Source organism: Acinonyx jubatus, chromosome D3 (genome assembly GCF_027475565.1).
Source record: "Acinonyx jubatus isolate Ajub_Pintada_27869175 chromosome D3, VMU_Ajub_asm_v1.0, whole genome shotgun sequence".
NCBI lineage: Eukaryota > Metazoa > Chordata > Mammalia > Carnivora > Felidae > Acinonyx > Acinonyx jubatus.
The window spans coordinates 85,825,521-85,834,594 of NC_069392.1; the positions used below are offsets into that span (position 1 = coordinate 85,825,521).

At 38.6% G+C, this 9,074-nt stretch overlaps 1 pseudogene; it reads right to left on the minus strand.

Moving 5' to 3' along the window:
* Positions 1–8,159: 8,159 nt before the first annotated feature.
* On the minus strand, positions 8,160–8,700 carry LOC128312331 (high mobility group protein B1-like; annotated as a pseudogene).
* Between the last annotated feature and the right edge of the window lie 374 nt (positions 8,701–9,074).

Here is a 9,074-nt window from a genome sequence, read left to right on the forward strand (position 1 = left end):
ATAAGAGCCACATCAGTAAGTGCTTTGCGGACTTTAATGATTACTTGCTACTGAAAAGATGCTTAGTGTTACCAAGAGTTCAATGAAAACTGTATCTCTGTCCATGCATACTACAGTACTTCAAAAACATATCCTAATGCAAGCCTTCTAAATCACATCCTGCTCATTATATCTCCATAGTTAAGGAGGTTCATGTTCTTAAAGATGATTCCGGATAGGAATTTTGTCTTCACCTTGATTCTCAGTGTCACTTTTATCGCATCTGTCATGGAAGGCGCTCACCGTCTCTTTCTTGTATCAACTTGAATTTGAACGTAAATGTCTTCTCATGATCTCCCACAGGTGGTTAACAACAATGAGCAAACGACAGTGTCAGCTAAACTGAATATTAGATCTCACCACCCCTTGACACCCTGGAGGCTCTCCAAAGTATAATTACTTTCTTGGAGCCACAGCAAAAATATCCCTGCCACTTAGTTTTGCGTCGCAGTTCATCTCTTTCCATGATTTACCTCTAAACTCAAGTTCAAGATTGCCTCTTTCTGTGCACTGACTTATTAATAGCTCTGTCAAAAGAAGGGGCACCTGTGGGTCCAAGGCTCCCTCCTGCATGATCACTAATAGTTCTCTTTCATTCTTGATAGCTAGTGATCTTGTCACTCTGCTGCTTTTCTTGGGGAACCAAAACCCAAGTGTGGTGTCTGCATTAAGATGTGACTTCAAAGATGGAATTTAGGTCCCTGCTCAGTGTGTCCGTTGTCTTTTATTTGTTCCTGGACTCGCTGTACAACCTTCTCTCTGTCTTTTGAGGGACACTGTGTCCCTGTGGTCACATTGGAGAATTGTTTTTGTCTACAGAGGGTCACATGGAGGTGTAAGAAGTGAGTTTACCATCACCATCACCGCCTCATACAGATAATGTATATTTACATTGCACATTTACGCATCTGTGTGTGTGCACATTTGTATAGAGTTATAATCACAGTTACATAATTTGTATGGTGTTGCAGTAGGGTAGGTGTAATTGGGGAAAGAAGACTTGAGAGTCACTTGTAACAATTTCCATGCTTATAACGTTTTGTTAAAGCTACACCCAGCACGCTAACCTTAAACTGATCCATGTTTCAGGTGTTTGGTGAGTGGCTTTTAAACTAGTTTCTTTTTCTGCATTTCAAAGGGCCTCTGATTAATGGAAGTTAGCCTAGGGTCTTGATCGGAATACACTTTGGATAGGGATTTATTACTGATCATAATCCTTAAAGTGATGATAAGAGGGAAATGAGCATGAATAAACTAGAAGTGGACTTTTCTATTAACCTACTGATTAGAAATAATAAGTACATAAGAGAACAGTTTAATTTTCTCTGTTAGGTGTTACTGCATGTTGATTTTAGCCTGTACAATTTTGCCCTATTATTATTTTTAGATTTGACATAAAATAGAAGTCAACCGTTTGAAATATACAATCAGACGAGGCTGCCATCATAAGACAATATTTCGGTCACTTATGAAGTCCCCTGTGCACCTGGGCAGCCAGTCACCTGTCCCACCCTAGCACCATCTCTGATGGTTTCTGTCACCATCATTTCATATTTTTGAGAATTCTACTTTTTCTAGAATTTATTTTTGTTGTGAAGCTATTGACTTATTGATGGTATTAGTTGCCTTTTTAATTCTCTTTTTATTTTTGGCTACCTTAAGTAATGCTGCAAAAAATATTTGAGTATGTGACTTTATGTGAACATATACGTTTTTTATTATTCTTCAGTAATTATCTAGGAGTAAAACTGCTGGGTCTTATGGGAATCGTATCTTTATAAAAATGGGCACAAAGATTTTTAAAGTAATTATACTATTTTGCATTCCCATGAGCAACTTTTGAGACTTTTAGTCATCCAGTATCCACACAAACACTTGATTTGCCAGTCTTCAATGTTGACTATTCTCGACTATGTGAATATTTATGTCACATTGTGATTTAATGTGCATTTGCCTTATGACTAAAGAAGTAAGATACATTTCATGGGCTTATTACACTCATACATGGTTTTGATGACGTGTCTCTTAAATGTTTTGCCCACTTTTTGAAAATTGGGGATCAGTCTTTGTTAAGCCAGGAAAATTCCATTCTAGTAAGATAGGATTCAACATCTTAACCGCATCCTAGAACTTTAAAGTTCTACTAAATTACATAAGGGGCATGTTCATAGGTTTTGAAATTTTGCTTCTTTGAAACCACAGCGGTGGATTGACATGAGCTCTCCAGTGGCCAGTGACTGATTAGTGCCCACTGAGTCTCTCCAAAGAGCCAGAAGAAAATAAAGTTATAGAGAAGAAAGTAGTAGCAGGGTAATATTGTGTGTTTAGCTTCGACTTCACAACTCATCTCCCTGGTGCCATTTGCTGTATTTATCTTTCTTCCTGTTTTTAATATATAAAATGTGATTTAACATTGCTTTAACAATAAACTGAGTTCACATATTTTCCTACCCTTTCTTTCTTAGACTATCCAAAGATCAATTCATCCTCGGAACATACCCCCTTTCCCAAAGTCACTACTCAATCCAGACAGACATTGCTTTCCTTTAGTTGCTCTAATAGCTTTAATACCCCCTATTTCAACACTTCCTCGACAGTGGGAGCCAGGCTTTGGTTCCCATTTGGAACTGTCAGTAGGGTTCTGCCTACATGTTTTTCTGCAGGCATTAGTCCTTAATATGTCCCAGTTCCCTGAAGTTGTTGGAAATGAATGACACACAACTAATTTTGATATGGATGCAGTTAAAAAAATATTTTATTTATTTGTTTGTTTGTTTGTTTATTGTTTACTTATTTATTTATTTTACCGAGAAGTCAGTAACATATCCAGAATACAAAACATTTTGGTTTTCTTTTCACATTAACAAAAGAATAGAACTTCAGTGAGAAACACGTTATGTATTCTTAACACTTATTCCATTGTTTTTTCACAGCCAGATTTTGATAAGGTCTGTATTAGAGCACTCACAAAGTGAATTCTCAGGTGAAAATGTGCAGTCCGGATATTTCTGAGATGCTGGTTGAGCTGATCTAAATCCTTTAAACAACCTATTATTTGTTATAGTCCAAATACTTAAATTCATGAAAAATATTAACATGTAGCTATGTTCTCTGCCTGCAGGAATTAGTGTACAGACTTTGCCAAATTAATGTATGGGTATTACTAAACTCTCTCCTGATATATAAAACAGTTGTGATCTTCTTATTCTGCCTGGGCTAATTTAGGTTGATAAACTGTCAACGAGGAGACACATACTGTTTTGTCACAATTTTCAAATAATCTGTTTCTCAGTTATTAGTCAGATGTGATAATAACTATTTTTATTATAAAATTAACTTTGCAACTATGATGCCTTCACATTTACCTTTAGAAATGTAGGGAGACTTTTTTTCCAGACTTTGTAGAAATGGCTGCTATTTTGACACACAGTGAAACTCCACGGACAGAGGATTTGGCTTGCTGCGTGTGTTTGGATTGTCCATGTCAGATGATCCTGTGCCCTGACTTGGACAAGAACAGAGAAAGGAAGGAGGGAAAAGAAAGCTAGAGAAATCATGTCAGGGGGTTGAACAGCCTCTTATGTTCAGTGTGTAAAATTATGTTCAACTTTACACACATTTACCTAACAATTATGCTGAGATTGGGCTCATTTGTCTTACTGGTGTGAGAAAATTGAAGCTCATCGAGGGTAAATTTCTTACCAGCTTGCTGAAGTGACAAAAAGCCAATATTAACAATTTTATAAACACGTACACTACTAAAATTTTTACTGTTTTTATTTTATTTGTTCTAAATTTTTTAATGTTTATTTGTTTTTCGAGAGAGAGGTTGACAGAGCGTGAGCAAGGGAGGGGCAGAGAGAGAGGGAGACACAGAATCCAAAGCAGGCTCCAGGCTCTGAGCTGTCAGCACAGAGCCCGATGCGAGGCTTGAACCCGCAAACTGTGAGATCATGACCTGAGCGGAACTCAGACGCTCAACCGACTGAGCCGCCCAGGTGCCCCTGTTTTATTTTTTTTAAGGTTATTTATTTATTTTGAGAAAGAGAGAGAAAGAAAGCGCAAGCAGGGGAGGAGCAGAGAGAGGGGAGAGAATGAGAGTTCCAAGCAGGCTTCGCACTGGCTGTGTGATTTGGGGCTCGAACTCACGAACCATCTTACCTTAACCATCTTTTGACTTAAGATGATATTACCAACCTGCAAGAGTTTTTTAAAGTTTAAAGCACTATGCTTATATTTCAAAAATAGTTTATTAACTCAGATACTATAAATTAATTATATCATGTGGATTAAAACATTATGGGGGGGTTATCTTTGAAGATATTGTATTGTGTCCCACAGAGTATCCCCAAGTGAGAAATTGCAATTTTGTAGAGGGTGTGACATGCTAAAATTGCAATTTGCTCGACTGTTTGTTTTGCTTCTCCCTTACTTAACATATTATATAATTCATTGAACTTAATATTCAAATCATCCCCAACGGGCTGTTAACTAAGACCACATGCTTTGCAATTTAAGGATCAGTAGTGCGTTTTAGTCCTTAAGAAATTACAATAATGTACAATTAGATTCATTTCCACTACCAAATAAATTATATAAATCCAAGCCTGGGTAGATACAAAAAAAACAGTATCTAAGTATATATGATTTAAAGCCTAATTAGTCTAAATAAGTGGCCATAAACTAGATCATTAATAGAAAATGAGGAAGCAAACAACTGGCCAAAGACAAAATTAGTATGGCCATTAATAGGCTACATTTTTGTCTCTTGACATTCCGTGTTTGGTGTCACATCTTGTTTTTCAGTGCCACCATACACCTATGGCACTAATCCATTTAGATCTTATAGTGAAGTAGCTGCCATTTAACGTAAATTCTGAGACCCCTTGCCTGTGGCAGAATTCAGGTCTTTGTGGTTGTAGGACTGGGGCCCTTGGCTCCTAAAGACCTCAGACCATCTGCGTCACAGCTTGAACCTTTGTTTCCATCAGGTGGGAAGGAGAATGTCTCTTTTAGGGTCTGGTTCCTCTCTAAAGGTGTCACTTGATTAAGTCAGGCCAACTCATGTTATTTTCCCTTTGTTGAACTCAAGACCAACAGATGAATTGGCTCCAACTGATCTGGAGCACTTACTACATCAAAATGAACCCCTTTACCTGTGCCACAGAGCTAACCCTGACTACAGCAGAGTTTCACCTGTGTAAGAGTATACAGCAAGCGGTGCAACTCTTGAGGGTCGTCTTAGAACTCTACCTACCACAACTCCTTACAATAACACACCTGAGATTTTATTTATTTGATTTTTTTTGAGAGAGAGAGCACGTGCATATGCACTTGCAAGCAGGGATGGGGCAGAGGGTGAGGGAAAGAATCTGAGGCAGGCTCCATGCTCAGCGCGGAGGCCAACGTGGGGCTCAGTCTCTCGACCTTGAGATCATGACCTGAGCTGAAATCAAGAGTCGGACGCTTAACCGACTGAGCCACCCAGGAGCCCCAAGATACCCGGTATTTTAAATACTAAAGGAATTCTACCCCTTTGGCTACCAAATAATCCTGGCAATACTAACCATGACTACGTCTGTCAGAATAGGCCAGGTTATGCCACATTAAGAAAGGAAAAAAAAAAAAAAGAAAGAAAGAAAGAAAGAAATCTCAGAGTCCAGTGGATGAACAAAACAGACTAATCTACCCCCTATATGTGCCCTGCTCCTCATACTAATTCACGGACCCAGAATGACAGAGATTTTACCATTTTGCAACTACATTACGTACCTCCTTCTCTTATAGCCCTGGTAATTTTTATTCATTTTACCTCTTTGATATTTGTCCATTGCATGTCCTTCCCCATGTACTAGAATCACCCCCAAACTATTTTCGCCTCTTTTTTTCTTACAGTCTATTCTCAATTTAGTAGATAGAATGAGTCTTTTAAACAATATGGCATATCATGTAGCTCCTCTATTTAAAACTCTCTAAACGCTTCCCATTTCACAAGAGGAAGGGTCAACATTCTGGAGCTTCCGCTTGTGCAACAGCAGTGTGAGGAGGCAAAAGAACACTCCATGCAGCCTTTGTGAACTTAAAATATCCCAAAAGTCCATTAGAATGAGAGTCAATGAATATGTTCTCCTACACTCAAAGGACAGAGTAGCATTCACTATTGAAAATGAATGAACTAGAAACACACAGCGTCAATTATAGACACATAATATTTTTTTCAGAAGACATCATTGTTCATAGAGCATGACTGAGTTCTAGGATAAAAAATATCCATATCGACCACAAAGGCTGATGTACATATTATGGATACAAAACACATTCCAGTGAACATATAATGCCATATTTGTCAGGTATTGTATCTCATATACAAATATTAAAATACATGTTGGAGACATCATGAACCATAAGTGCCTGTCACATGTTTCCCTGTGTATGTTGGCCAAACCCAAATAATCCATCCAGGAATGTATATTAAGGTGAGACATTCAATGGATAGACACTAATGAATACATTGCAGGTTTCACATCATTATTTTTTAAACATGTTTACTTATTTTTGAGATAAAGAGAGAGAAAGAGCATGAGCAAGGGAGGGGCAGAGAGAGGGGGACAGAAGATCAGAAGCAGGCTCCACGCTGACAGCAGCAAGCACAATGTGGGGCTCGAACTCACAAACCATGAGATCATGACCTGAGCTGAAGTTGGGCGCTCAACCAGCTGAGCCACCCAGGCACCCCTCATTATTTTTTTTAATGTAGTATTTGAGTAAAGCTTTCAAAATTATCTGAACAGGAAACCTAGTCTGTCTTTTTTTTATTATTATTACTTTTAATCTTTTTTCCATAGTTACTGACTCTTGAAGTACATGTTTTTCCACGGAGTGAAAAGGGTTACAGTTAATGAAGAAAGTGAATGAAAATCCAGTCATTTTCATGGAAGAAAATTGAAAAACATACTGCCAGCTGTTCTATATCTTTCTCTCTCTCTCTTCGCTGGCAGTCACCCTTTATTGTCATCATATAATGCTGTTTGGGGGCAGTGGTGAGGACTTAAAAGGACATTGTCCTCCATGAATAATAGTTGCCTTTCTTGTGTATGTATATTAATCAGAACTGTAGTCAACTCACTTTTTCCCTTCTCAAAGTAGCATTTGCATGTGGATAGCAATGCATCACTTCCAACATGAATGGAGAGAAGATGAAAAATTAGATGAGGCACAGGAATGTAAAAAAGCGAGATTAAGATAGAGAAGCAGGAGAAATACAAGACAAACGACAGAAGGCTAAGGAAGAGAAACCAAGAGATGACGCTACAGAATGGCATGAAAAACCTGGCGAATCGATGTACAGTCGTGACTCATTTCCGGCAGGGTTTTGGCAAGAGTACATGGTAGGCTTGTGAGGCTTAGGAGGGGCGAATTTTCTGTATAGTGTTCCTAAAGTCCTGCCATGCGTCTCGTTCAGCCTGTTTCCAAAGAGGGCGTGCTATTGACATTCTTCCAGAAGCAGTTGTAAAGTAGTAGTTGCTCTCTCATAATAGAACACATACAAAAATATTTAGGGGTGTATTTGGAAATCATAAATTACCATATAAATTGCCTCAGACTTTCAAATGCATTCCCACAGTTTTCTATCACTTATACGTCAGTGAAAGAGAATTCAAAATAATAATAGACTTAAAAAGGTAGGATCGTTTTTGAAAAACAATCTTAATAAAAATTGCATTTACTTAGAAGCATTCAGAATGTCAACAAAACAGCTGCAACTTTTTTTTTTTTTGCAATTACAGAATGGTGTTCAGTTAAAAGAACAACAATGATTTTGCATAAGCTGCATCAGAGGTGACTGAAGGTGACAAATTACCATCCCCGTATAGAACCCATGTGCACTGTGCACCAACCAGAACCTGCTTTAAGTTCCCAGGCCAATATATAACCCCCATACTGTACTGGGCAGAGGGAGCAGCTATGGAAAATACCACCAGACTAGGGCTACCCAAAGACACACAGGGTAGAGTGTTAACAAAAGAAGCTACCAGAGAGATTAAAAGCAAATCTTGCACAGCCTTACGTTATAACTTTTCTTTTAAAGGAGTGACTTGTGTACAGGGCAGTTAAATGTTTTATGGATCAAAAACTGTGCTAAAGCCAGATTGTTCATCATCACTTTCTTCGTCTTCCTCCTCCTCCTCCTCCTCTTCATCTTCCTCTTCTTCATTTCTTCCTTCTTCTTCTTGTTTCTTTCAGACTTGATGACCTCTTTTTTTTTTTTTTTTGTAATTTTTTGCCACGTCAGGCTTTCCTTTAGATTGGTAGGCATGTTCTCCTTTGAATTTTGGGCAATGCTCAGAACAAAATGAGAAAAAGGCCAACGGAGGCCTCTTGGGTGCCCCGGGGTTCTTGAACTCCTTTTTTGTTTCCCCTTTAGGGGGATTCTCAGTATTGTCTTTCATAGTGGGCCTTGTCCACCTTTGCCACATCTTCAAATATTCCTTTTTCTTTAGCAGACATGGTCTTCTAGCTCTCTGAACACTTCTTAACCGACTCAGAGAAGGTGACTGAAGCACCTGGCTGCTTCCTCTTGTGCTCCGCTCTGCAAGTTTGCACAAAGAATGCATATGATGACATTTTGCTTCCCAGCTTCTTAGGATCGCCTTAGTCCATGTTGAATGACTTTCCCCCACAAGGCACAGGTCGCCCAGTCTTCGACTGGCTCTCACTTGCCCTGGCACTGTGTCTGTGGAGCTCATTGTACTGCTATGGCTCAGAATTATTTAAAAGAAACACCTCTCTTTACTTATTACCCATAGAATCTTAGGGCTACTTCCAAAGAATCCATGTTTATATATAAAGTAATTCGAGACTCCCACAAACACATGGCCCTATTTAGTTTTGCTCTGCATATTGCTTATACTAGCTTCTGACATAATTAACTCAGATTTGTTTTCAACTGGTCAAGTCTTTTTTTTTTTTTTTTCCGTATCCTTTGCATTGTTCCAGTGAATATCAAATTCCGTCTCCTCGACTAACCCAAAATG